Here is a 26,382-nt window from a genome sequence, read left to right as displayed (position 1 = left end):
TAGTTGTGAGACACTACAGAAGCAACTGTTACCACTAAAAAAGCTCATTGGAGAGATTTTGCACCTTACACTCAGATTTCTGAAAAGAAAAGCGTATCAGTTACTATGTTACAAACAAAACCTTCCTCAGCCCTTTACCCAAGCCCCAAACCAATGAACCATGCTGATCCTTTCTGCAGGAGCTGACCCACTGCCTCTGACTCCCAGAGAGGTATTCAGGAACGTGCATCAAGCCAGGGATGCCAGCGGCTGAAGAACTGTACTGTGGATGCTTCGTAACGAGAGCAGTGTGTCACTGTGTGACAGGGAGAGAACAGCTGTGACTCATTTCATAGTCTACTGAACATGAAATGAGTTTGTTTCCATCTGTGATAAACTGTGCTACCACTTGCGATACATATTAGGCATTGCTGCTATCACGTCTTCTAATACCATGGTAAAAATTAAAGACTAAGCACCAGGGAGTCCTCCAGTTTCTGCTGCAAGAGACAGTGACACAGTTTTGCCTGCCACTGGTCTCACTTTTAGACTCGATGATCAGCACTGCGAAAACAACAGAGGGCCAAGTGTTGGTCCGTTGTTTGTCAAAATGACCTATTCACATCGACACCGAAGGCTTGTTCACTGCTCATTGCGAATCCCCAGCTAGGACACAGAGAGGGATGCGCATTTCCAACCATTAGGAAAAAAAACCACCACTTCAATAGTTACTCATAATGTGCATCATTTTTCTAGCACCAGATCATGAGACCTAATAGCCTGGCATTACCCAATGCTTCTTTCCAAGGGACTGTAGTAAATCCTGCAGTCCCGGCAGCTGAAATACATGAACCCCAAGAGCATTTCACCATGAAATGTGGCTCCCTCATTATGCTCCTCTACTCACTCCCGCGCAGGCTAAAAACAATACATCCTCGCAAGTTCCCTTAGCCATCTTTCTACCCCACGGATCTAGCACAGCACCAGGCCCCCTGGGAATGAAAGCTGCCCAAGCCAGCATTAGCATCAGACGGACGGCGACCAAAGAGACACACTCGTACGTTCATTGGGTTAGAAGTCTCCACACGGTTGATCTGCTGTTTGAGAGCAAAAATGGGATGGCACGTAAAAGTCTAATGAATACACATGGATTTCAGCAAATGTTTAATGAAGTGGCATACAAATTAATCATGAAATGATATGGTGAAACTAAATATTTTGACAGTCAAACAGTTGGCTTCATTACCACTGTCACCCTTCTTGTGACATACGCAATTATTATGTCATTTCATGTCATGACAGTCAAAATAAGTCTATGTGTTAGGACAAAAACAGATAACAGGCTGCTTTTCTTTCCAATTCTGATGGAAAAACCTGAAATATTGTGATTTCCAGTACAGTGCAAATTTCAGTTTATGGCTAACTCAAACTGTTGAATCTTGGCAAATCAATACATTATCCACCTTGTCCTCAAGAAGTATTCCATTAGCAGAAAGTACAGGCACTTTTAATGAAGAAATAAAGCTTCAACAGAAATTCTCAGCAAGGTTTCAGAGTTGTGTGCATTTGTGCTACCATCGTGCCAGTAGTATACTTGTTTTATTCACATTGCAAAAGAAAAATATCAAATTTAAAGAAAAAAAAATTACTTTTTCTCCAGACCAGTATATTTAATTGGTCTCAGAAACACAACCTTTATTTTTCCCTTTGCTCTTTGATCAAATTCCAAAGATGTGACAGATGCAGTATAGTTGCAGCAGGTTCCCAAACTGTGACACAGTTGTACCACAATCTACCTCAAAGTGGTACCCAAACACTGCCTCAACAGCCTAACATCTCTTCCTGAGCACAAGCATGGCTAGGCACAGAGCCAGGAGCTGCTGCTTCTGACAACAGTAGCATCTTTGCAAATTTAATTCAGGGAAGCCAATTTTTTAGTGTAGGACTAGAAGTCACAGGCTTCTGAAGTTTAATTGCAGTCTAAAAATGATTCCCTAAGCATCCTTGGGTACATCACTGTCTTTCATCTGTCTCATATACGCCCTTACTTTTCCTCACAATTTCATCTTGGTGCCTTTTACAGCTAGCCATGAAGTGAGATTTCATATAACCAAATCCAAACACCTTGACAATAATGATCATTGTGCTCTACCAATCCTGCTAAAAAGGTGAACAGACGTTAGACCAAGCATGCATCCTGCTTTTGTATCACACTGCACTGGTTTCTCAGGAATCAGAAGGGCTGAATTTCACAGAGTGTTGCTAGAAGTATTTTTGAAAGGAAAAACAAATAAGCAAAATGCAAGGGGCCAAATATTGTGGAAGTTTTTTGACATTTAAGAAAACCTTCAGTCTTGCCGGCAGAAGAAGAAAAAAACAAGCCACCAAACCACAACAATGTGCAGCCCAAACACCAAAATGGGGCTCCCTGAGAGCACTACACCCCAACCTGGGTACAGTTTCCTGCCAGAGGACCAGGACACGACAGTGTTTGCAGAGAGGAGAAATGAAAGCCCAGGAAACCCACTACTTTGTTTTCCCATTTAAGCAGGCTAGACCCTAACAGATAGTGACAGAGTGATGAAAAATACCTATAGTTTTTTGGCATTTTTCTAGGAACATTTTTACTTTGAAACTTATTAGATACACAGGCAAAGTAAAAGTGTTCAAGCTTGGATAACTGGAAGTAGGGTGAAGCCCTGTGCTTGGGAAGGAGGACCTTCCCTTGAGGAAATCCTATTCCAGCTTTCCCTATTTCAGAGGCCAAAAATTTTCTCTGGAGAAATTATTTTTATGAGCCACCAATGATTCATCCTTGGCAGAGTGATTTAACTTTAGTCAGCAAAGCTGAACTCCGGCAAGAGGAGGAAAATCACCCTGGTCTTTCTGTCATTTTGATGGCAGAACTGAATAGCTTCTTGTTAGCAAGTCCCCTCCAGAGCATCATTGGATGCAAGGAACACTACAAATGCAATTTACCAAGGACACACTAACGCTGGCAGTAAGAAGCTCATTAACGGGAGTAGCTATCATTAGACAGGTAATCCCACCTCCAGGATTTTCTGCAGCACAAAGCTCCTACTACTCAGCTCGTCTCCAAGGGTATAATTACCTTCTGGAAATGAAGTGTGGTCGTATGGGGGAAAACTTCTGGGAAAGATTCAGTTTCATACAAATCAGTTAAATGCTGAAGGCTTTACATGTGCTAAAAGGCTTTACAAGACCATGTCATTTTGTCAGTGGGCTGTTTAGCAGCAAACGTTTGCCATACAAAAATCATTATCTGATTTAGTCTTTTATTAGCTTTGTCACCACTCCAGAGAAATTGGATGAAGTAATACCATTGCAGTTGCTGTTTTATAAATGTACAATATATGCTCAAAATCAGCAAACAACTCCTTCATAAGACCAGGACTATTCCAACTGGCAAAAAATCATTAGAAGAGATCTGAGGGCATGGTAATCATCTCATTTTTCTTCACCTAAAATTATTTAAATATAGAAAAGAACCTTTGCTGAGAAGGACTAGCAGCACTAAAGACAGCATGTCAAAGATAATGACTTGCGCAGCGAATCTCCCTGTATCACACTGCATATTTACCCCTTGATATAATAAGATCTGTGTTTTTCTAAATAAGAATTCATCAACACTAATATCATTGGCAGAAAGAGGACAGAGAATGTAAACCTTGTAAATAGGCTTTATAAATAATATCAGTTGTGGGTTTTTTCTTTTCAACTAGCTTCCATTCCAAAACCTATTTGTCACAATTCAATAACACAGTAATGCTGGCAATCTGCAGCACAGATGATATTTAAAAAAACCCACCACCTCCAACTAGAAGACACATGCCTGAAGCAGCCCGTTCATCACTGCGACCTCCTTCCTAATCTCAGGTATTTTGGGGACCCTCAGTATCCCTAGGTGAAGCACGGCCTTCCCAAAGCCCAAACTGGACTTTCAAACATTTTTGGTGGGTGCAAAATTAGCATGTATCTACAGAGATGCTGATCTACAGCTCCCAGATTCAAGCTGGCTCAGTGGCAGCTCACAAGCAGCATTCATTCAGGTCAGCACACACTAATGCATAGTTCACTCTCCAGATAAAGCTCTCTCCAAAACTTTATGCTTCCCAGCACGTTTCCCTGCTATAATGCAATTACAGAGGGTAAGCCAGAAGGCCTCGTATTTTCACTTCCAGTTGAGGGATCAAGCTCAAGTGTTTGGTGGTGAAATCAGGACCTACACCTTCCTTCCTCCTTCCCAGTCATCTTTGGTTGGGCTTGCAAAGCCCTCTCTTCTCCTGAGGGAAGGGAAGAAGAGGATAACATTCCTACAGAAGTTCTCCTAGCATCCACACCTGCTGTCCCCCGAGGGACAAGAACAGGTCTGCATGGTTGCCTCAGGAGCCCCTTCCACAGCAAGTCTGGCGCAGCCCAAAAATATTAGTGTACCCATGTGTCCAGTGGCTACCTGCACAGCATCCATAGTGAATGCCATGCAATAACCAAGGTGGCCAAGGGCAGACAGGTTTCTGTCAGAGGTTCCCCATCCTTGTTCTAGAGCTGCTCGTAACACCACTGTACTTCTGTGCACTGCATGAATCGCAATCCATTTATCCTTCTTCCTAATAGAAATTACAGACCTGTTAGAATCTTAACAAAAGGGAAAGAAACTGTTTGTTGAGGTTAAGGAGGTGAGCCAGAAAACAGCTGAGCAAGTTGAAGTGTTTGCTAACACTAATATTTCAGATGGTGTAGCAGTTTACTGGAGGAGTAGTACAGAGCCCCGTTGCTTAATTTGAAATAAACTGGAAAAGTTTCAAATAACATAAACATGAGACTATTATGAGAGCAGCACAGATCTTGGAATTTGTGCCTCACAGACTATCAGACAAACCTGTCCTATAGGCTCCTTTAATGTGGTTATTGAATTCCTTAAACTCAAGACTAACAGGAAGGGTGGGTTTTGAAACAGCAAGAGAATCCAGACCCAAGTGATTTGTAGACATATTTCGCTGTGATTCGTTATGATTTTCTATAACTCGACTTCAATTCAATTGTTTAATTGCTTTAAAGTAAGGACTGCCAATCTTCTGAAAATCCACCAGATGGGTCTTCTGTAAAATATTAACTTTTTAACTTCAGAGAAAAGGTGGGGGGTTTCAACCCACTGTATGTTCCACAGAAATTATATTACCTGTTTACAGTCATCTACTCTTAGTATAAATGCCTACTCATCTCTTTGCAATACCATGAACCAACAAATAGAAATTAATCCAAATGATCTATGATCACCTCAGTGCAACCACAGATCAACTCTGGAACTTCTCTGCCAACTCAAAGCACCAAAGGATCTGGCCCTAAATGCTTCACTGCATGATAAGGAGTGAAAACATACTTAAGCCATGTTTTCAAATTCAGAATTTTAAAAAATTAATAGCTTATACTGCTTAAAACTCCAAAGCCCATGTAGTCATCCAAGCTCCTCATCTCCCAAAAAAAAAAAAGACAAGGGAGAGAATGATGGTTTTCTTGCTATAAATTATCACAGAACTGGTATATCCTGGCAAAACATCTTCCAGTATAAATTGATTTTAAACTACTGTACTTTCAGAAGTAGGCTACTCTGTATCATGCCCAAAAGCAAACATAAACATCAGAAAAAACTTGCAAGACTCTTGAAGTTAAATTTAAGCTAAATATTAATTTTTCTCTTTTCCCTTCAACCTTTACTTTTTAACTGTTTTATTTCTATTTTTGAGGGGCCACAGCAAAAAGAGCATTTAAATGAGAGCTTGAAATTGCATTTCATTATGTTTTATTTTTTGCTGGAAATGGAATTACTTCTTCCGCTAACTCCGTATCTGAGTTACTGACAGCCCGTTCTCAGCATCCTGATTTACTGCTAATGATGACACAGGGGATAATGCTGCTCCTAAACATTGGCTAAATAATCAGCAGAACGGCTTCATTCAAAACATCAACTCCTTGACACTGTATAATTTTTTTCACTTTTTTTAAAAAGCAACACATCATTGGTTTAAACCAAAAAAAATAAAATAAAAGAACAAACTCACTCCTACCACAGGTTTCCTCCCACTCTTGCTGGATTTAGTACAGCAATCAACAGCACACCAAAGCCTCTGTGAAATCATCCTTCAGAACAGTAACAGATAAAGCCATTATAAATTCTAAATATAGCCTTCTAGATATAAAAAATTAAACAACAGTTATACAGAATTATTATTAGTATGCATATTCTTACAAATCAATACTTCCTTTGAACCAGAAAAATAGCTGTAAAATTATATAGTTAATGAGAGTTTCTGGTAAGTGAGTATTTTAATCCACATCAGGACAGCTGGAAAACGGACCTTCTGAAAGGTGAGAAAACTCAAAGTAATGAAACAGAGCTGACCCATGTTGTACTTAGCGGACATTGATGAGAAGAATAAACGCTTGCCACTTATTAGCCCACGCTTACCACACATCTCTTCTGCTCCATGGCTAAATGGAAACCACATTGTTATTATGCAGTAGCTATTATTTAGCTCCTACATTTCAAATTAGTTTAAAATGTAGTCACAGAGGTTCAGGCCTGTGCAAATACTACAACCATTAGTTGATGTGGATTACTTATTCGTTCTGGGAACTCCAATGAAAAGACAGCAAAGGATCGACCAAAGGATGGATTCAAGCTGAACAATGAGGTGATTCGTGATCTTTCCAGAGTAAAAGAATGCTTTACAAGCAGAACAGAAGACCCCCACTCAGCTGATGAGGGATTTTCTCCTAGCAATTTCACTACTTAAATTGCATTGTATGTGCCTCAGTTTCATGAGATGAATAATGAAGAGGAGAGAGAGAACTGAGAGCTTTTAGGTCGGCGCTGGTTGACAGAAGATGCAACTTTTTGTGCGACGTTTCAGTGATACCAACCTGCCTGTTGCATCCCAGGCACAGGAACGAGGGGCAAGAGAAGATGGGGAAAACTTGTCCTCGCACCAGCTGAGCTTTATGTTGGGTTACAGTGAACCAGCAACACGCATGCAGCCCTGACCTCCTGGAGTCCCAACAGACATCAGTCTTCTGTATCTGGAAAGGCTGCACAGCTCTTCCCCACCCTGTAAGTGCTAAAAGGCAACATCCATTCTTCCCCATGAAGCATGGTGGAGAAGAGAAAACCAGAAATCCTGATCTGCCTCCAAAAGGACACCTGTGGCAGCGTGAGAGCAACCACGCACACCTAGAGACCATGTCTGAAACTTTTGAACTGGCCAGAGGCAAAGTCTGTGCCACACTGAGTCTGGCCCAGCACATATGAAACTGAGAAGTTTGGGGATCAGTCTTACACCCGGCCCAGCATTTGTCTTCTCAGCCCACTTGTGGCTTCATCAGGTTGTAATGAATGGGTTAACTTTGTTCATGAAATCAAGAAGGGGGAAGAGACATATTGAGAGTTAACATATGCCTTGTGTAATTAACAAAAACTTGCTTAAGTGATGCGTGAAGGTCACGGGAAGAGGGCAATGGCTATAACTTACTAGATAAGGGGGAAAAAAGCAATGGCTATAACTTACTAGATAAGGAGAGGAAGGACAACAGCTGCAATTAACCAAGACTGTATTTCTCCACATCAAAAGACATTCTACATCAAAGGATACTCATCCTTGAGAAAATTTACCGAATCTACATAGTAACAGACCTACACAAGTGAAGAAAGAAGAAGCAGGACAAGGCGGAGACTTACAAGAAAGGGGTACATGAAATGTATATAAAGAATGTAATGGTAACATAAAGTTGCGGGCCTGTGGCGGAGCATTGCCTCCCCGGCCGCCCAGCGCTGTTTTGCTCTCTTATCGCTTGCTAATAAATTCGATTTTTTTATTCAATACAAATTGGCTCCTCCAATTTGTCACGAGCGTTTATAACAAATTTGGTGCCGTGACTCGGATCCAGGTTCTCTGGTGCGGACCCTCGCAAGCGGGGAGGCGCCCTATCCTTGGATAGCCCCGTCTTGAGGAGGTGTCGTCACCACACCCTGGACCCGCGAACCCCTTTAAATTACGATAACTGAGCAAAAGAACCTGCAGGACCCCTTAAATTTTGTGCACGAAGACCAAGCGAAGACCCAGGAGCGGGTGAGTATATAAAGTGTGAGCCGTTTGGTTGGGGTGGTTATCCCGAGGTGCGACTGCACGAGAGGTCTCTCTGAGATCACGCGAGTACGGACCCTCCAGTAGTGCAGTTCTCGTAGCCCGTGAGGGAGCGAGTCACGACTGAGGGGAAGTGAGTGTGTGTGTGGATAAGGGCACCTCGGAAGATGGGACAGAGGAGAAGCAAGCCCTCTGGACCCATGAGAATGGGGAAGGGAAATAAGTTACCAGACATACCCCCTGATAGTCCCTTAGGCCTGATGATAAGATATTGGGACAGTTCACCAAAGAGAAAGGATAAGTCTAAGGAAAAAATGATCAATTATTGTATTGAGATTTGGGGTGGGAGACCTCTCAGCAATCCTCATGTACTTTGGCCCGTGTTTGGGTCCTCTGAGGACTGGGTGTGTCAACAATTAAATATATGGGTAAACAATAAACGACCACCAGCCAGCCCAGAGGAGAGTGAATATGCTGCCTTATGGATTCCCCAATCTTGGGAGCCGTCATTCCTCTTTGCCTTAAGGGAAAACAGATCAGATAAACCTTGAAAAAATGATGAGGACCCCCTTTGGCCCCCTCCCTATGCCCCTCAGGCCCTTCCGCCTCAGGACCCACCCCAAGGCCAGGAAATAGCCCAGGCCCGGGGGGGGTCAGATTCGGAACCTGATTCCCCAATCCCGGCACCCCCTCCCAGAAGGTCTGCACATAATAGAATAATGCGAGGAAAGGAAAGACTGTTTCCTCTTCGGGAAATGTTGGTGCCCGGTGGGGATGGACAGGGGGGACCGGGAACGGGGTATGTGGCAGTCCCCCTTAATACAGGGGATGTAAGGGAATTTAAGAAGGAAATGGGGAATCTGTTAGATGATCCCCTGGGGGTAGCCGAAAGGTTGGATCAATTCTTGGGACCAAATTTGTACACATGGGATGAATTACAGTCTATCCTGGGCATATTATTTACCGTACAGGAAAGAGACATGATTAGAGGGGCTGGGATGAGAGTGTGGGACCAGCAGCATCAGGCTGGTCCGGCGGCGGATCAAAAATGGCCCTTAAATCGGCCAAACTGGAATAATCAGGATCCGGCTCATAGGAATAATATGTCAGACTTGAAAACAATTATAATTCAGGGGATACGGGAATCTGTTCCCCGAGGACAGAATATTAATAAAGCCTTTCGTGAACAGCAAAAGAAAGATGAGACCCCAACGGAATGGCTTGAGAGGTTAAGGAAAAGTTTCCAGCTATATTCTGGGGTGGACCCTGCCACTCCTGTAGGACAAGCGTTGCTGGAAACTCAGTTCGTGGCCAAGTCGTGGGGAGATATTAGGAAGAAGTTGGAGAAAATTGAGGATTGGCAGGAGCGGGGGTTGGATGAATTACTTAGAGAAGCTCAGAAGGTGTATGTGAGGCGAGAAGAGGAAACGGAAAAGCGACAGACTAGGCTGCTGGTTGCAGCGGTAAGAGAGGGACAGAAAGGTGTGATAATGAGACCCGGTCAGCCTGGTGGGGGGGATAAGGAAAGAATCGGGGGGAGAGGAGATAAAGCTGTGGAATGTTTTTATTGCGGGAAAAAAGGACACATGAAGAGAGAATGTAGAAAAAGGATTCAGGATGAAAAAGTGTTTCGGGAGGATTAGCGGGGTCAGGGGCTCTATGTGCTGAGGACCCCTGGTAAGAAAGAGCCCTTGATAACTTTAAAAGTGGGTCCTCAGCGTCAGGAGGTGATCTTTCTTGTAGATACTGGGGCCGAAAGGTCTACGGTACAATCATTACCTCCGGGATGTAAAATATCTGAGGATAAAGTTAATGTAATTGGAGCAAAAGGGGAACCTTTTAGGGTCCCCGTTATAAAAGATGTGGCAGTGGAATCAAGTTGCAGATACAGAATCGGAACGCTGTTGTTGGTACCTGAAGCGGAATATAACTTATTAGGTAGGGATTTAATCGTAGAAATGGGGATTCGGGTGGATGTGGAAAAAGAAGAGTTGAAAATCAGGCTTTGTCCCCTTACAGAGGTGGACGAGAAGCAAATTAACCCCGAAGTGTGGTATACCCCCGAAACAGTTGGAAAACTGGATATTGAACCGTTTGAAGTGGTTATTAAGAACCCAGAGATTCCAGTGAGAGTTAAACAATATCCCTTATCTAATGAAGGGAGAAGGGGACTAAAACCTGAGATTGAAAGACGATTGGGAAAGGGGGTAGTCGAACCCTGCATGTCCCCTTTTAATACCCCGATTTTACCAGTAAAAAAATCCGATGGTAGTTATCGGCTGGTGCATGACCTAAGAGAAATCAATAAACGGACTGTCAGCCGGTTCCCGGTAGTGGCAAACCCACACCCCCTGTTGAGTCAATTGGGGCCTGAAAACCAATGGTATAGTGTAATAGATCTTAAAGATGCATTCTGGTCATGCCCTCTTAAGGAAGAATGTAGAGATTATTTTGCCTTTGAGTGGGAAGAGCCAGACACTCATAGGAAACAGCAGTTAAGGTGGACTGTACTTCCCCAAGGGTTCACGGAATCCCCAAACTTATTTGGACAAGCCCTAGAACGGATTCTACGGGAATACCGGTTGCAAGATGGGGTCGTGCTAATACAGTATGTGGATGACTTATTGTTGGCAGGAGAGAATCAAGAGACAGTCAGAAAAGAAAGCATACGGTTGTTAAATTTTTTGAGCCTTCAAGGCCTCAAGATATCACGGTCAAAACTACAGTTTGTGGAAGAGGAGGTAAAATATTTAGGACACTGGATAAGCAAGGGGACTAAGAAGTTAGACCCTGAACAAGTAAATGGGATTTTATCACTGAAAGCCCCGAAGAATAAACGACAGATTAGACAATTGTTGGGGCTATTTGGGTATTGCAGGCAGTGGATCGAGAACTTTAGTGCGAAAGTGCGATTTTTGTATCAAAAGTTAACTATGGATGGATTGCTTAAGTGGACTCAAGAGGATGAAGAAAGATTAGAGGGTCTCAAGGCCGATCTAGTTAATGCCCCTGTCTTGAGTCTGCCTGATGTGAAGAGACCCTTTTATTTATTTGTGGCCACTGAGGAGGGGACAGCATACGGGGTTTTGACCCAGGAGTGGGCAGGAAAAAAGAAACCCATAGGGTACATTTCCAAATTATTGGACCCCGTCAGTAGACGGTGGCCCACCTGTTTACAGGCAGTTGTTGCTGTAGCCCTGATAGTGGAAGAAGCGAATAAGGTAACGTTTGGAAGTGAATTAAGGGTGTTCTCCCCTCATAATATTCGAGGGGTTCTCCAACAAAAAGCTGAAAAATGGATCACCGATGCTAGGCTTTTAAAATATGAGGGGATCCTAATCCATTCCCCTAAATTGGAGATCGGAACAATGAATTTGCAAAATCCGGCGCAGTTTTTGTATGGGGGTCCTGAAGAAGAGTTAACACATAATTGCCTTCAGACCATTGAAGAACAAACAAAAATTAGGCTAGATCTGGAAGAGGTAGAATTGGGAGAGGGAGAAAAGTTATTCGCTGATGGGTCATCTCGAGTAATAGCAGGGAAAAGGAAGTCAGGATATGCAATTGTGGATGGGGGGAGCCTAGAAGTAAAGGAATCCGGACCCCTCAGTCCTAGTTGGTCGGCGCAGGCATGTGAGTTATACGCAGTACTTAGGGCATTGGAACTTTTAAAGGACAAAGAAGGAACTGTGTACACGGATTCAAAATGTGCGTATGGAGTGGTACATACTTTTGGGAAAATTTGGGAGGAACGAGGACTTATTAATTCTCAAGGAAAGGGTTTGGTTCATGAGGAACTGATTGTCAAAATTCTACAAGCAATAAGAGGGCCCAAGCGAAGAGCTGTGGTACATGTTAAGGGACACCAAAGAGGAACAACCCCTGAAATTCGAGGGAATAATCTTGCTGATCAAGAGGCCAAGGCGGCAGCACTACTTGCTGTGACCACCGCCCTGCCGGCAGGTGAAACGCCAGCAAGAATCCTAAGCCCTCAGTTTAGTAAACCAGAAATGGATAAATTGAAGGAAATGGGAGTAGTGGAAAAGGAGGGTAATTGGGAACTACCCGATGGGAGACAGGTGTTACCAAAAGCACTAACATGGAAAATAATGAGAGGTATGCACTCAAAGACTCATTGGGGTGTCCAAGCGTTGGTTGATCAATTTGCAATAAAATACATGTGTATTGGGGTTTATAATGTAGCCAAGGGAATTGTACAAGGGTGCCTAACGTGCCAGAAGATCAATAAGCAGCATCTTAGAGAAAAAGTACAAGGGGGACGGGAATTGGCACACCGACCATTCGCCAAAATACAGATTGATTTTATAGGGCGATATAAACACTTACTTGTATTGGTAGACCACCTCACTCATCACGTCGAGGCGTTCCCTACTGCTAGGGCAACTGCCAATACAGTGGTAAAAATACTTTTAGAGCATATCATACCGCGATATGGAAATATTGAAACTATTGATTCAGATAGAGGCCCACATTTCGTTTCCAAAGTAGTAAAAGAAGCTCTAGCCCCCTTTGGAACTAAGTGGGAGTTCCATACCCCGTGGCATCCCCAAAGCTCCGGGAAAGTAGAACGAATGAATGGAAAAATAAAGAAGCAACTAACTAAGTTAATGATAGAAACCAAAATGTCCTGGGTAAAATGTTTGCCAATTGCTTTATTAAATATTCGGACTCAGCCCCGAGCGGATACTGGAATTTCCCCATTTGAAATGTTATATGACATGCCCTATGATATGGAATGCCCAACCAATTATCCTACTTTAGATGAAGATAGTATTAACCCTTATATTGTTCAGATAATGAAAAGGAGAGAGAGATTGCGAAAGAAGGGAATGGTGGTACAGAGGCCACCCCTAGATATATCCATACATTCAGTGAAGCCAGGTGATATGGTATTAATCAGAGCCTGGAAAAAATCCTCTCTCACTCCTAGGTGGGAGGGGCCCTTTCTTGTTTTACTTACCACAGAAACTGCTGTCCGGACTGCAGAACGAGGATGGACTCATGCAAGCAGGATCAAAGGACCAATTCGGAGTTCTCATTGGGAGGCAACCAGAGACCCTGACAGCTTGAAAATCAAGTTCTGAAGAAAAGTGGAGGAGTGAGACTGTCTTTTGTAAAAATCCTCACTGTATATGTTATCTCTGTATGTTACAGGTGTAAACTTTGTAGAGGAAAGTGGTGGACACATTGCTCCTATGGGTATTCCCCTAGTGACATTTGCCACGAATGTTATAATTACGAACAGGAATTAATTTAGCAAACATTACGTGTGGGAGTATCAACTGGGAAAATTATAAAAGACCCCAAAGAATGGTGGGATATTTTTGCTAAAGGCATAAACCCTGAGAGGTGTTGTCTTTATGCAAATGAGTTATGCCCAACGAAGGCTGAAATAATACAAGTATCCCGCAGACGAACAGTGGTCAGAGTGGGGTGGGGAGCTTGGGAAGTGAAGGATACAAACTGGGACGCATATAAGTCACAGCAAAGTAAATATAAAGGAGGTTCCCCTGAAGAATACGACTGCTGCCGAGAAGATGGTACACCTCGCTGCTCTAAGCAACAGAGTAGGCAGAGAAGAGGGCAGAGACGTACTGCTGTGGGGATTAAGGTTGATGAACTACCTCCAGAGAAGGCTCACGGAGCCTCTTGACTTATTACTCCCAAACAAAACGTCCTCAGAGCTTCCCCAAAGTCTCCCATCTCTCACCAGGGATGAAGACAAAAATCAAAATGATTATCAGCACCCTCGGAATACCTGTCGCAAGGGTAAAGGGACACCACTTTTCTCAAACTCGAGATTAAGCACTTGGATGATAGGACTGTTGCTAATGCTAATAGGGACAACCCAAGGCAAAGGGAACCCCCACCAACCTTACAAATGGACGCTCTATAGGTGGGAGGATCAAAAGATACTACAGCAAGTAATTGCTGCTGGGGCCCCAAGCTTTAATCAATCCTTATGTCAAATCGTACCCAGGAACCCATGTCTACATAACTTAGGCTTTTACTTTTGTCCCAGTTCTAACCCTGGAAAGGGGTATTGCAACCATCCTGACTCTTACTATTGTGCTTATTGGGGTTGCGAAACTATAGCTTCTGATTGGATTCCTGGGGGAGGTCCAGATAAACTCCTATCCGTAGGATGGGGGCCTCACGGATGTACACCTGCTTCACATGGTTGGGATGGAAGCCAAACAGGACCATGGAGTGGAAATTGCCTATATATTTATATTAATGTAACCAACCCGAAAGATCCTGCTTGGTTAACAGGGAAAACGTGGGGAGTCAGACTTTGGGAACCAGGTGCAGATTCAGGGGGAATAATTATGATAAGGAAAGAGCTGGTGCCAAATGAACCCTCTGGTGTAGGACCAAATTCGGTCGTAGCAGAGGAAGATGATAGTAACAGTGTTGTACAGACTGCTACTATCCTCCCTAACATAGACATAGCTGAAAACAATATCTCGGGCGAAGAATCAACCCATTGTGGGATATGCTCCAAGCCAGTTATCAGGTACTGAATGCCACCCACCCTAATATAACTGAGCACTGTTGGTTGTGTTACGACATTCGACCGCCCTTTTATGAAGCTATTGGGGTGGACAGTAGATTTTAAAAGTCCAACGGAACAAATCCAGCTCAGTGCATGTGGAATAAAGAATCTGGACGTAAGCAAGGGATAACAATGTCCCAAGTATCGGGAAAAGGAAAGTGTATCGGAAATGTCCCAAAGGACAAACGACACCTGTGTAACACAACTCGCAAATCAGGAGAAATAACAGCTGAGTGGTTAATTCCTGCAGATAATACTAAGTGGATTTGCTCCCAAACTGGGGTTACACCTTGTATATCCCTAAAGGTCTTTAATTGGACAGCTGAATATTGTATATAAGTAGCTGTGATACCTACGCTTATTTACCATCCCGAAAGCTTCGTTTATGACTATCAAACTACTCAGGCCCATCACATACAGAAACGTGAGCCCTTTACAGCCCTCACGGTGGCAACTCTCATGGCAATCAGAGCTACTGGAGCTGGTATAGGAATAACCTCCCTCGTACAACAAAATCAAAAATTTCAATCCCTAAGGGTAGCGGTCGACGAGGATTTGGCTAGGATAGAAGAGGCCATGACAGCCCTAGAACAGTCTGTTAGGTCTTTATCAGAAGTAGTATTGCAAAACAGACGGGGCTTAGACTTAATGTTCATGCAGCAGGGGGGGTTATGTGCAGCCCTACGGGAGGAGTGTTGTGTATATGTTGACCATACTGGAATAGTTAGAGATACAATGGCCAAGCTACGGGAGGGGTTAGAAAAACGGAAAAAAGACTGGGAAGTACAACAGAACTGGTATGAGTCCATGTTTAATTATTCACCCTGGTTAACCACCCTATTGTCAACTATTGCAGGACCTCTTATTTTGTTGATCTTATTTTTGACTTTTGGGCCATGCATTTTTAATAAGTTGATCGCTGTTGTTAAAGGGCGCTTAGAAGCTGCACATTTAATGCTGCTACGAAAGCAATATGAACAGATCGGAGATGGAGGAATCACTCCTATCCTCGGGCGGGCAAAAGAAGCATTGGATCGATTTAATGAACAAAATCACGATAAAATAGAAAAGGGGGGATTGTAATGAACGGGTTAACTTTGTTCATGAAATCGAGAAGGGGGAAGAGACATATTGAGAGTTAACATATGCCTTGTGTAATTAACAAAAACTTGCTTAAGTGATGCGTGAAGGTCACGGGAAGAGGGCAATGGCTATAACTTACTAGATAAGGGGGAAAAAAGCAATGGCTATAACTTACTAGATAAGGAGAGGAAGGACAACAGCTGCAATTAACCAAGGCTGTATTTCTCCACATCAAAAGACATTCTACATCAAAGGATACTCATCCTTGAGAAAATTTACCGAATCTACATAGTAACAGACCTACACAAGTGAAGAAAGAAGAAGCAGGACAAGGCGGAGACTTACAAGAAAGGGGTACATGAAATGTATATAAAGAATGTAATGGTAACATAAAGTTGCGGGCCTGTGGCGGAGCATTGCCTCCCCGGCCGCCCAGCGCTGTTTTGCTCTCTTATCGCTTGCTAATAAATTCGATTTTTTATTCAATACAAATTGGCTCCTCCAATTTGTCACGAGCGTTTATAACAAGGTGAGAGAAAGCTCTGAAGCCCCTACTCTCAGTGCAGCTCAGCGGAGAGATCTGGCTGCCGGCACATACCCACCGGCCCAGCGACAGCAGGCTCAACACAAACAAAACAACAATGACGACAAAAAAAAAAAAAAGGCTTTTAAATAAGTCTGCACCAAAACCTTTCAAGAAGCTTCTTTCATGAAGGGTTTAAAATCAATAGAGCAGCGCTCTTGCTGTAATTACTCACTGATAGTACAGGACAGAAGTACGGGCTGCAATGGGAAGAGAGGCAGAAGGCCAAATTCATTCCCGATGTGAGCAAAGAGGACATACAGAGGATGGCAAAAACCATAACCTCCCCTTACGTGTCTGAATCTGACCCACAGTGCTCAAAGATCACTGCTGCTGATCACTCAGATGAGACCGGGGTGAGATTCAGGCATCTAAATTAATCAATAAAGACAGAGAAAACTTGAAATGCACCATTTATTCACCCTGTAATTTAATTATTCTTTTAAAGAATAGTTGCAGCCTTAATGGGATATTTTCAATTAATTCAAATGGTTTCTGAAGTTCTTGCATATGCTCCGTTTTTCTGATATAACTCATTTACAGCTGAGGGAAGCCTCCACTTACAAGCCTACAGCTCTCCTCTTTGTCTGAGTTAATAGCAATTCCTACCACCAACATTCAAGCTGTCAGTCAGACAGACGTTTGCTATAAACATCTTCATTTCCTTTATTTCTGCAGACACCTTTAAACAGCACCACCTCTCAATTCATAAGCCATATTAGTGCTGTTACTGTAGTGCAACATCTCTCTAGACAGTCTCGCCTAAAATTAAATGCCCACTTAGCAGCTTACAAACCTTACAGCAGTTGGTTTATTTTCCGTCATTATTGTAACAGAGCAAGCAAGAACAGCAGACTATTACAGCATCATGTAACATGGCTTCTCTATCAACCCAGTGGCATAAAATTAAATTACTATCTGAAAGATGAAGTAAAACACTCATTTATATCTGACAGTTTTGTGAGGCTACTAGGCAAATAACCACTGCAGACAGATTTCTAAAGTTAGGACAGCTCAACTTGCCAAGGGTTAACCTGTTCATGCACCAGGGCCTAAGCCTTTTTCTTGCTTGAGAACTGTTTAATTATGTATACCAAGTGCAATAGCTCCAGCAGGAAAGATTAAAACAGACTCTCACAGCCTAATGCGAGGACATTTAACCAGAACATTGCAAGGCTACGGACCAATGTCTCCCACGTTCATGCGGGTATCGTAAGAATCAGGGTATGAATTTAATTCCCAGAGAAAATAAATAAAAAAATAAATCTGAAGGGTCTCAGTTACACACTGAAGTGAGGTTTGAAAACAGCTTTCATATGGAACAGGATTATCTGTTCCTGAACATCTCATGAAGTGCTTAAAAAGTGCTCAAATGCTTTTGAAGTACCAAAGAGAGTATGCAGCATGTACACTGAGTGATGTTTTTCACTTGCATGGAAATAATAAGGTCCTTTAACTTAAAATTGATTTTCATGGGGAACAAAAGCCCTCAGAACCAGCCATTAGGATGCTTCATGGCACCCCTCATCATTTATTCCATCAGCCGTTTGTCCTCAATACATAATGATTAAGAATACTTTTTTAAACACTTTCAACATAACCCACAAGTGATAGAGGACCTCCTTACCTTACATATTTTTATTCCTGCAGTACAATCTGCATTTAGCACATTCCTTTGACCAAGCCACCTGAATCCTGTCCACCTTGTCCAGCCTGATCAGGACTGTTTTAACATTCAAAGTTGCTGAACAGTTCGCTAGTTAGTATTTATGGAAGTGGGGGGAAAAACCCCCACCCAACAACGAAACCCAAACCCATCACCTTTAGCCAAAGGGGGGGGGGGGGGAAGAAAAGAAAAGAAAAAAGAAAAAAAAAAAAAGGCAAGACAACACAACCCATCTCCAGCAGAAAGCCCAAACCAGCTTATTCCTTCTAACAAACATATAAATATGCCACAGTGGGGGGATGCACGGCAGCGGCAGGCATGGAGGCAGTCTGCAGAAGGAACCTGCTCCCTCTCCGTCCCCAGAGAGGACCGAGGCCTCACAGAGCCTCTAAAGAGCAGAAGAGAGTTACCCTGAACTCAGCGTACAAGGCGACCACGCTCTGGCTGATGCTGCAAGCCCTGGATGATGCCGGGAAATCAGCAATAACATGGCACAGCTTTTCTCACTTGTGCTGCTCTTTCTTTATCTGACTACTGTAGCATTTGCTTTTACAAGTACTGTAGCAACACGTTTGCACCAAGCTGGAACAATCTTGCATATGAATGTGCGGTTCTCTGCAGAAGATACTAAAATTATTTCTGGACTGTTTTCCTATTCCAGACAAAATTGGTTAAAGAAAATGAAATTTTCTATAAATTAATGGAAAGCAAAAAGAATTTATACGGTGGTACAATCGGATAACGGGGGGAAAAAAGCAAAATATTGTAACAAAAGCAAAACAAGTGCATAAAGGAAAGTCATTCTTCCTGTGTCCCTTTTACCACCTCCCAGCAGAAAAGCCAAGCAGCTCTAGATAAAGACGACCTTTTTTTCCACCCTTTCTACCCATCACATTAAATTTTAGAGAGAGGAAGCACCTACAATTTTATTTTACAAGCCCTCTAGAAAAATAAGATAGATTTCTCAAGCAACAGGAACTCTTCAAGTCTCTTTCATATCTTTTCTCTCACAAATAGATGCCTTCAGGGAGCACCCCCCACCCCCCTTTTAAGCTCAAGTACTGATTTAAAAATCACAAACTCCATGCTGACAAGCAGCAGATTCCCAGAAGTCCAGGGTATATTAACATGAAACTCTCCAGCAAGGTCGCAGAACTTTCCAGCCGACTTTTTCTTATTTTCTGTAATTTAAGGTGAAAGTGTTACAACTAGAACACATGCACTAAGTGCACAGTAATGTACACTGAGCACTCGGAGCAACCTTCCCTAGACTCCGTTAGCTCCATACCAAGAGCTGCATTTTCCAAACCCTGTTCACTGTGGGGATTCTATTAAAAATTAAAATAACAAAAACATAAAATGCTACACAGAGCCAGGGCAAAAATTATGGCAATGGAGCACGTGTGCTCATTTAGTGTAACTTTTTAATAAACATTAAACAAATTCTAAAACAAACTACTAGCAAAGCAGCAAAATACTTACATGGACCCTCTCCATACCACATTGCAGTTTACTGCATTCTGGTCTGTTCTTTTTTGAGCCCCATTTTAAGCATTCAACAGCAATATGGAGATGACCAAGCACCTCAGTTCCCTGAACACGTTCATTTCAACCGCAGTTTTATTCTTCTGAACATCCAAGCAGTATAGGTTGCTGGCATTTACATTCACAGAATGCAAAAAATCAGAGCTATATATGTCAAAAGTTATTGAAATTACAGCTGGGCTTCATTTGTGGCTCACCACAGACTGGAAATGATGTTACTGGACCACACCAGCCCCTCACAGCTGGGTGCTCAACCTCACATCTGGTTGCACACAGCAAGCCCATCTGTTAGAGTACGTTCCCATCAGTGACCATGTTATCACCATGAGCTGCTCAGTGATCCCTAGCTAGCAAATATTTAGAGAGCTCTGGGCAACCCAGTTTTCTGTCAAGCAGAAAACATGCCAAGTTTAGCCATCATTGCGTGCTCTGTCATTAGGGGCATACCTTACTCGAGAGATTTAGAAGTGCTAACTGCTGCAGTGCAAAGAATAACAGAGTGCCCTTTATTCAGAGTACAGCACACTTCTGAGCACATTATTAAATGCCAGCAAGTTTAATTTGTATCTGATATAAAAGGACCCAGCTGGGCTGTCAAAAATGCAGGTTCGTATTGTTTCCTAAGAATGTAACTACGTTACTTGCAATGTAAATCCGTTTCTACACTTCCTTCATCTTTCTGTGCTCAGATCTGTATCTGAATTCAATAGGTCAGCTCTGGAAAGTAGTGGTAAGTTGCTGTTCATGCTTATACCCATTCAAACCATAACATGCCTGAGCACTCCCTTCTAAGAACTTGACTCTCACAATGATGAGCACTGTGGCGATTCAGTAAAAGAGCAAATGGTAAGATGCATAATACATAAAAACAGTTCTCAATAAATAGTATGTCACAACATTTTATACTTACTCTATGGGCTAAGGAAACAGAAAGAAAAGAGGTGAAATCAATTCCTGAAGATGTCTCAGCTGGTCAGTAGCAGAGCCAGCAACAATAAAAATTTAAGCCTGCTGACTCTTCTTTCAGAATACAACCAACCATGTTTGTGCATAATAAGCACTACTGTGAGCTCTCTCTTCTTTATCCCTTTTTCCACATCCAACATAAACTGAACCAACCTGAAAAGCTCAGGTTAAAGGACAACAGTAAGTTCAAGAGTAAAGTGCATTTGTACAGCAGACTGATTCTTTTTTTCTCCAATACAGAAGAGCACTTAACTGCATCAGCTCATAAAAGATGTCTCCAAGAACAAGCTACATCACAACTGGAAAAGATGTGAACACAAACAAGAAGGAAAACAAATAAAAAACTTAAAGGTTTTGACTAACGTCCTGTGTTGTGGTTTTCGTTGGTTGGTGTTTTCTTTTTTAAGAGAGATCCTTCTCTTGTAAAAAGCCCTTGAAAGTGAGAAAGCCCAAACAATCTCATGTCTTGTCTCTGCATTGGCTTACAGGACAAAACATGAAAACTGTGAAAAATGTAATTTTGTAAGCTTGAGCTGGCATCAGTCGCATCTGACAGCGCGTCCCCTTGTTTCCATGTGAATTCTGTGAGTCCTTCTCACTAAACCCTATTCACAACATGAGGTCCAAAGAATCTCAGCTCATCACAGCGACAGCACTTCCAGCACGTAAGTGTGCCCTGCTGCAGTTTCCTGACTTAGCTCTCCTGGCAATGAGCAACAGTCCAGCTAAAAGGATCTTAAAGGATAATAAGCAGAGGCTGATCAGCCCCAAATGTTCACCATTTCTAGACAAGGACAAAGCAAAGAAGAGAGAAATTAGATGTAGGTTAGCAGGTCTTGCAACATCATAGACACTTTCTTCAACATTTCATGACCAGAGTGTGACTACCGGGCCATGTTAAATACAGAGAAGCATGTCAAATGCCTCATCTTAAAATCTGGGATTATTACATCCTCATTAGAACATGAGTGCTCCTAAGACCTTACGAGGAAGACTGAAGCACTGCATAAATATTTTGCTGTTCAGGGTAATGTGTTGTTATTATTGCAAAAGCATTCCATTTCCTGGACAAGAACAGGAAAATTAGGAAATTTTTATCGAAAAGTTTGCATCTCAAATATTAAATTTAAGATGGCGAATATGGCAAAATGCTTACATCCTTTTTTTTTCAGCCATTTGTGGTATGCAAAAGCTGTTTTGTTTACTCTGTTACAATATATGGTAGGCAGGCAAATTGCCAAAGTTCAGTTTTATGCCTGTCCTTTCAATTCTTCCATCACTATGGATAGGAGTAAACCACGTATTATCTGTCCAGATCTTCATCAGGAACCACTCATCAGTCCTTTTAGCCTCTCTTGCATAGCACCACAAATACAATCATCTTAGTGTGGAATTTTCCCCAGCATTGAGGGGAAGCACTTTGCCACTGGCACCATTATATTTCCTTTAACACAGCTCTTGGGTTTGCATCCAAGTTTGAGATGTAATAACAGATGCAATTTGAACTTTATGTTGACACTGTGATAAAATCTTAGCCCTCTCAACTGCCCATTCACCCCTGGTTTCTATTTCTGAGAGCGCTTCCACGTAGATGTACCATGAGTTGAATGAAGATCCTATTATGCTTGCAGTTGCATTTATGAATCCTAGCACTGCCCCAGAAAAAGAGGAAAGGGTGTAGCCTTGTAACAACACTAAAATAACAATCTACTTACTTTTTTTTTTTTTAAATATATATAGTCAAATCATAGGTAGACGCTGGCTGGAAGGGACAAGGGCATAAAATCAGCACAGCACATATACAGTGCTGCTTTTGTAACAAGACTGAGCTATCATACATAAAATTGAATTTTGAAACATTTTTTTTTGCATTCATTGCTACGAATATGACTTAGAAAACACAAACCATGCTTGAAATACCACAGCAGTGTCATGCTTAGTAGCTATCCCAAGCCAAGCCTGTGATAACTGTGAATGATGCAATCCATCCTGACAAAGCACTGAAACCTACAGATAATTCACATGTTCCTAGCACTTCACCACTGCTTTGGGGAACATATAGCAAGGCACGCTGGGCAGTACTGACCCCTGGACAACCTCTCAGACCAAGTGGCTCCTAGATATATTCCCCAGGACAGAAGCAACAGTGCCCTTGAACATCCACCAGAAAAATCCAGTTTTCCTTTGAGGCAGACATAAATTGTAAACACAATAAATTGCAGCTGAACAAGAAGTAAGAACATGCAAAGAGTACAGTATAATAGAGTTTTGCACTTAACAGCACAGGTGGGTTTTTCCTGACTAATCATTTTGATACTCCTTTCATTACAGATTTCTAATATGCCTGTAACAGAATATCTGATGTGCTGCACCTGAGTACTAGTGCCTCCAGCTCCAGTTTGATGCATAATAAAAAAGGCTGTTTGCTGTAGAAAGAATCAAACCACCAAATTTTAGATACCTTAACCCTACAAATGTCTATTTGAACCTTTCAGCGTAGATCCATTACTAATTAAAATGCACCACCATTCATTTTACTTTTAATTTCTGAACACAACTTTGATATAAATTTTTATTTATATTATTTCTACACTTCTGCTGTTTCAACTATAGCACCAATTGTCACTGCAGTTTAAAAAAGTACCTGTTTAAATTAAACTGTGTTAAAATAACTATTAAGCCTGATCATATAATACAAAACTAACAAATGGTAAAATTTGTAATGAAGTATGCTAGTGTTATTAGAAGGAGATATTATGCCACGTTCAAACTAAATTTTCTGGAGAATCAATCTGAAAGGAAACAAATTCCCAAACCTCCTCTTTTTTTATGTGAAGTAGAATTGCCAGTTCTCCAGCCTTCATGGGATGGCTGGCCACCTTTAGGTTATCTCCACAGGGAAAAAGAGAGATATATGTGTACCATCCAGGAAAGCAGAAAACAAAGCTGCCCTTCCTCTTTTTAATACAATGTTCAGTAAATAAAGATAATCATAGAGACCTGAATAAGTACTCTGAGTCTATAAATTGTAAGATTTCCACTGTTCAAAGTAACTGAAATCTTTGAAAGCCTCATGCAAATAACTGGTAAGGGGAGCTTTCATGAACAGTATTTCAGACAAAACATTCCTGGTTGCCTGGAGGTCATTGTGTGTGGTTTTTATGCAGAGTCAGTTAAACATGGCATGAAGGCTAATGAGAACAGTGAGTTGGACCAAAAGGCTCAAAGGTGGTTGAGTCAATTTGTAGTTGCTGCATTTTTTCATTTAAAGTTCCCCAGGCTTAAGAAACTGCACTCAGCGGCAAATTAGGATTCATAAAAGTATTTGAGCACCTAGTTAACATCAACAATCTCATTAACAACTTTTGAATAGTATAATTTCTGTAAACAGAGCACTTATAGAATCATAGAATATCTTGAGTTGGAAGGGACCCAATAAGGATCATCGAGTCCAACTCCCTGCTCCTTACATGAGTACCTAAAACTAAATCATATGGCTAAGAGCATTGTCCAGACCCTCCTTGAACTCTAACAAGCTTGGGGCCGTGACCACTTCCCTGGGGAGCCTGTTCCAGCCTTTTCCAGTGACCTGCAAATAAACAATCGCTGCCATGCCAAAGACAAACAACGGATACAAGCACCTTTTCAAGAAACCATGGATATCCCATATTGTAGTCAATAAACACAAATAAGCATAGAAACGTGTTGTTTTGCATACATACGCATAAGCCTGCTTGTACTTAGGGATATATACATGTCAGAGTACTTAATTAGATCAAGGAAAAAGGAAATGTAACATAAGATAGTTAGGTTTTGTCATTGGATAGATTTCATCTCTGCAAAACATTCTTGAGAAATCCACTAACAACTTAAACACAAAAACATTTATGAATAAAGTAAGTAGTGTTAACTTTGCCGTCGTCAAACACATCTAAACCTGAATCTTTCTTACACAGATTTCACAGGGTAATTAGCCTACATTTGAAGCATAAGTAATAACTAAATCTTGCAACTTACTAAGCATGACTACTCCATCCTCAGCAGCGTATGCAGAGGTCAGCAGGCACCGGCAGTGCATCTTCAGTGTTACAAGAAAATCACTGATTATTTCTCTCTGAATAGATGACAGCTTCGCAACAGACATCAGTCACCAAAGAAGTCACCCATAAGGTTTGACCCGCAGTTAGCAGGCAGAGCCCGCTACTTGACATAGTGCCAATGAACCCGACTGCTACATCCGATAGAGAACATCAAATTTCTACAGTCAATCTACTCAGAGCCTTTGGGGAAGCAACCCACCCGCAAACTGTCCTGTTGAGAAATATGTGCTTCTGGTAAATCTGCTACATAATGCTACAAACAATATCCATGGTTAAGACACAGAAATACTAAAACACTAATACACAGTCACTGAAATAAAAACATGTAAGACAGACATGTCTTGCACCACTACATAGTCTGAAATACATCACTTTTCTCTTGGTAAAAGTAACTAAGATGCCTCTTCAGAAGAGTATACTGACACCACATGAATAATGCCACTGCCAATGCACACCACACTTCTGTTGTGCTGATGGTTGGGCTTGGCTTCTTTGGTGCAATGCAAATGTAAAAACAGGAAAAGTGTTTCACAGAATTTCACGTATGGAAAATTCATACTTTGAGACCGTTGTAGTTCTCTTTTCATATTTCATACATATACTTTGTATGAAGTAGAAAGAAATTTTCAAGAAGAGCCTAAGAACTTACCTACCGAGGAAAAAAAAATCCAGAAACTGATTTTCAAAGGGCAATCCTTTTCATATTGACACTCTTGTTCCACACCAACTTCTTTGTCTATGATGAGTTTATCCAATTTGCAATTGGATTACATGAAATTACAGAAAGGGAGCATAATATCTAGGTTGGGAATAACCACAAAATAAATTTAAATTCTCAACGCCCAGATTTCTTAATATCTTCACTACACCTTTTTTGTGAAGACAAGGTTCCCTGGTTTTAGCATTCTTACTATAGTGAAAAATGAAATTAAAAGATTTTCTCTGGAATCATTTTCTCAGAGTTGAGAGAAAACTGAGGGGAGCACTGTTGGTGAAGAGAGTAGGCTGCAAAATGTTCCATAGGACTATAAGTGGGGAGTGACAGACCTCCACTTACACGTGCACCAGACAAAAGTAAATAAGAATGGGGACATTTCTGACTTACTACCAACTGAACTTTACAAAGGTTAGGGCCATCCAGAAGTTGTCCTCTCTAAGCAGCTTATATGCTTTACACAGCTTTACTGTCCTGAAGACCACAAAAAGTATGATCCCCACCCCCATGCTGTTTAAAACTGACAAGTAGTGAAGCTATTAGAGTCCTTATCAAGGGTATCTATCTACGTTTCAGATAATCACTCAAGCAGTAGCACCATACTAATGCAACCCAAGGCACTGAAAAAATCATTCAGGTCCCAGAAAACACTCATTTATGGTGCCACCCACTAAGGGTCAAACAGCATGGAAACATGTATAAAGAAAGAGAATGTTTACAGATGAGCAAACAGCATAGGTTAACATGAACATTAGACCTTGTACTGAGCCACAACCCTAAAACTTCTTCAGACTCTCCATGTTCGTACCGTATTTCCACTATAAAAGCTTTAATTATCATAAGTTAATCACATCCCCAAGGCATTACAAGGCAGCAGGCAATGGCGGATGCCTCTAATCCCTCTGGGGTGTAATTATTTCATAACCACTCCACTTCAGGGTTACCTGATTGCTGTTACGGAAAATTTTATTCTCTCTCATTTCTCAGTGCATGCCTTTTAAAATTAAAT

The 26,382-nt window shown here is 41.8% G+C and overlaps 1 protein-coding gene and 1 long non-coding RNA gene across 4 annotated transcripts in view; one reads left to right on the top strand and one right to left on the bottom strand.

Moving 5' to 3' along the window:
* RGS6 (regulator of G protein signaling 6) overlaps window positions 1-26,382 on the bottom strand; it is a 298,899-nt gene that overhangs the window by 234,592 nt on the left and 37,925 nt on the right. The window lies entirely within an intron of this gene.
* On the top strand, window positions 7,790-13,153 carry LOC138685511 (uncharacterized). Its single transcript, XR_011324802.1, has 2 exons — window positions 7,790-8,127; window positions 13,097-13,153. It is a non-coding gene; the product is annotated as an uncharacterized lncRNA (long non-coding RNA).

The sequence above is a fragment of the Haliaeetus albicilla genome, chromosome 5 (assembly GCF_947461875.1).
Source record: "Haliaeetus albicilla chromosome 5, bHalAlb1.1, whole genome shotgun sequence".
Taxonomy (NCBI): domain Eukaryota; kingdom Metazoa; phylum Chordata; class Aves; order Accipitriformes; family Accipitridae; genus Haliaeetus; species Haliaeetus albicilla.
The sequence above is the reverse complement of the archived record's forward strand: the minus strand, read 5'-3'. Positions and strand labels throughout refer to the sequence as shown.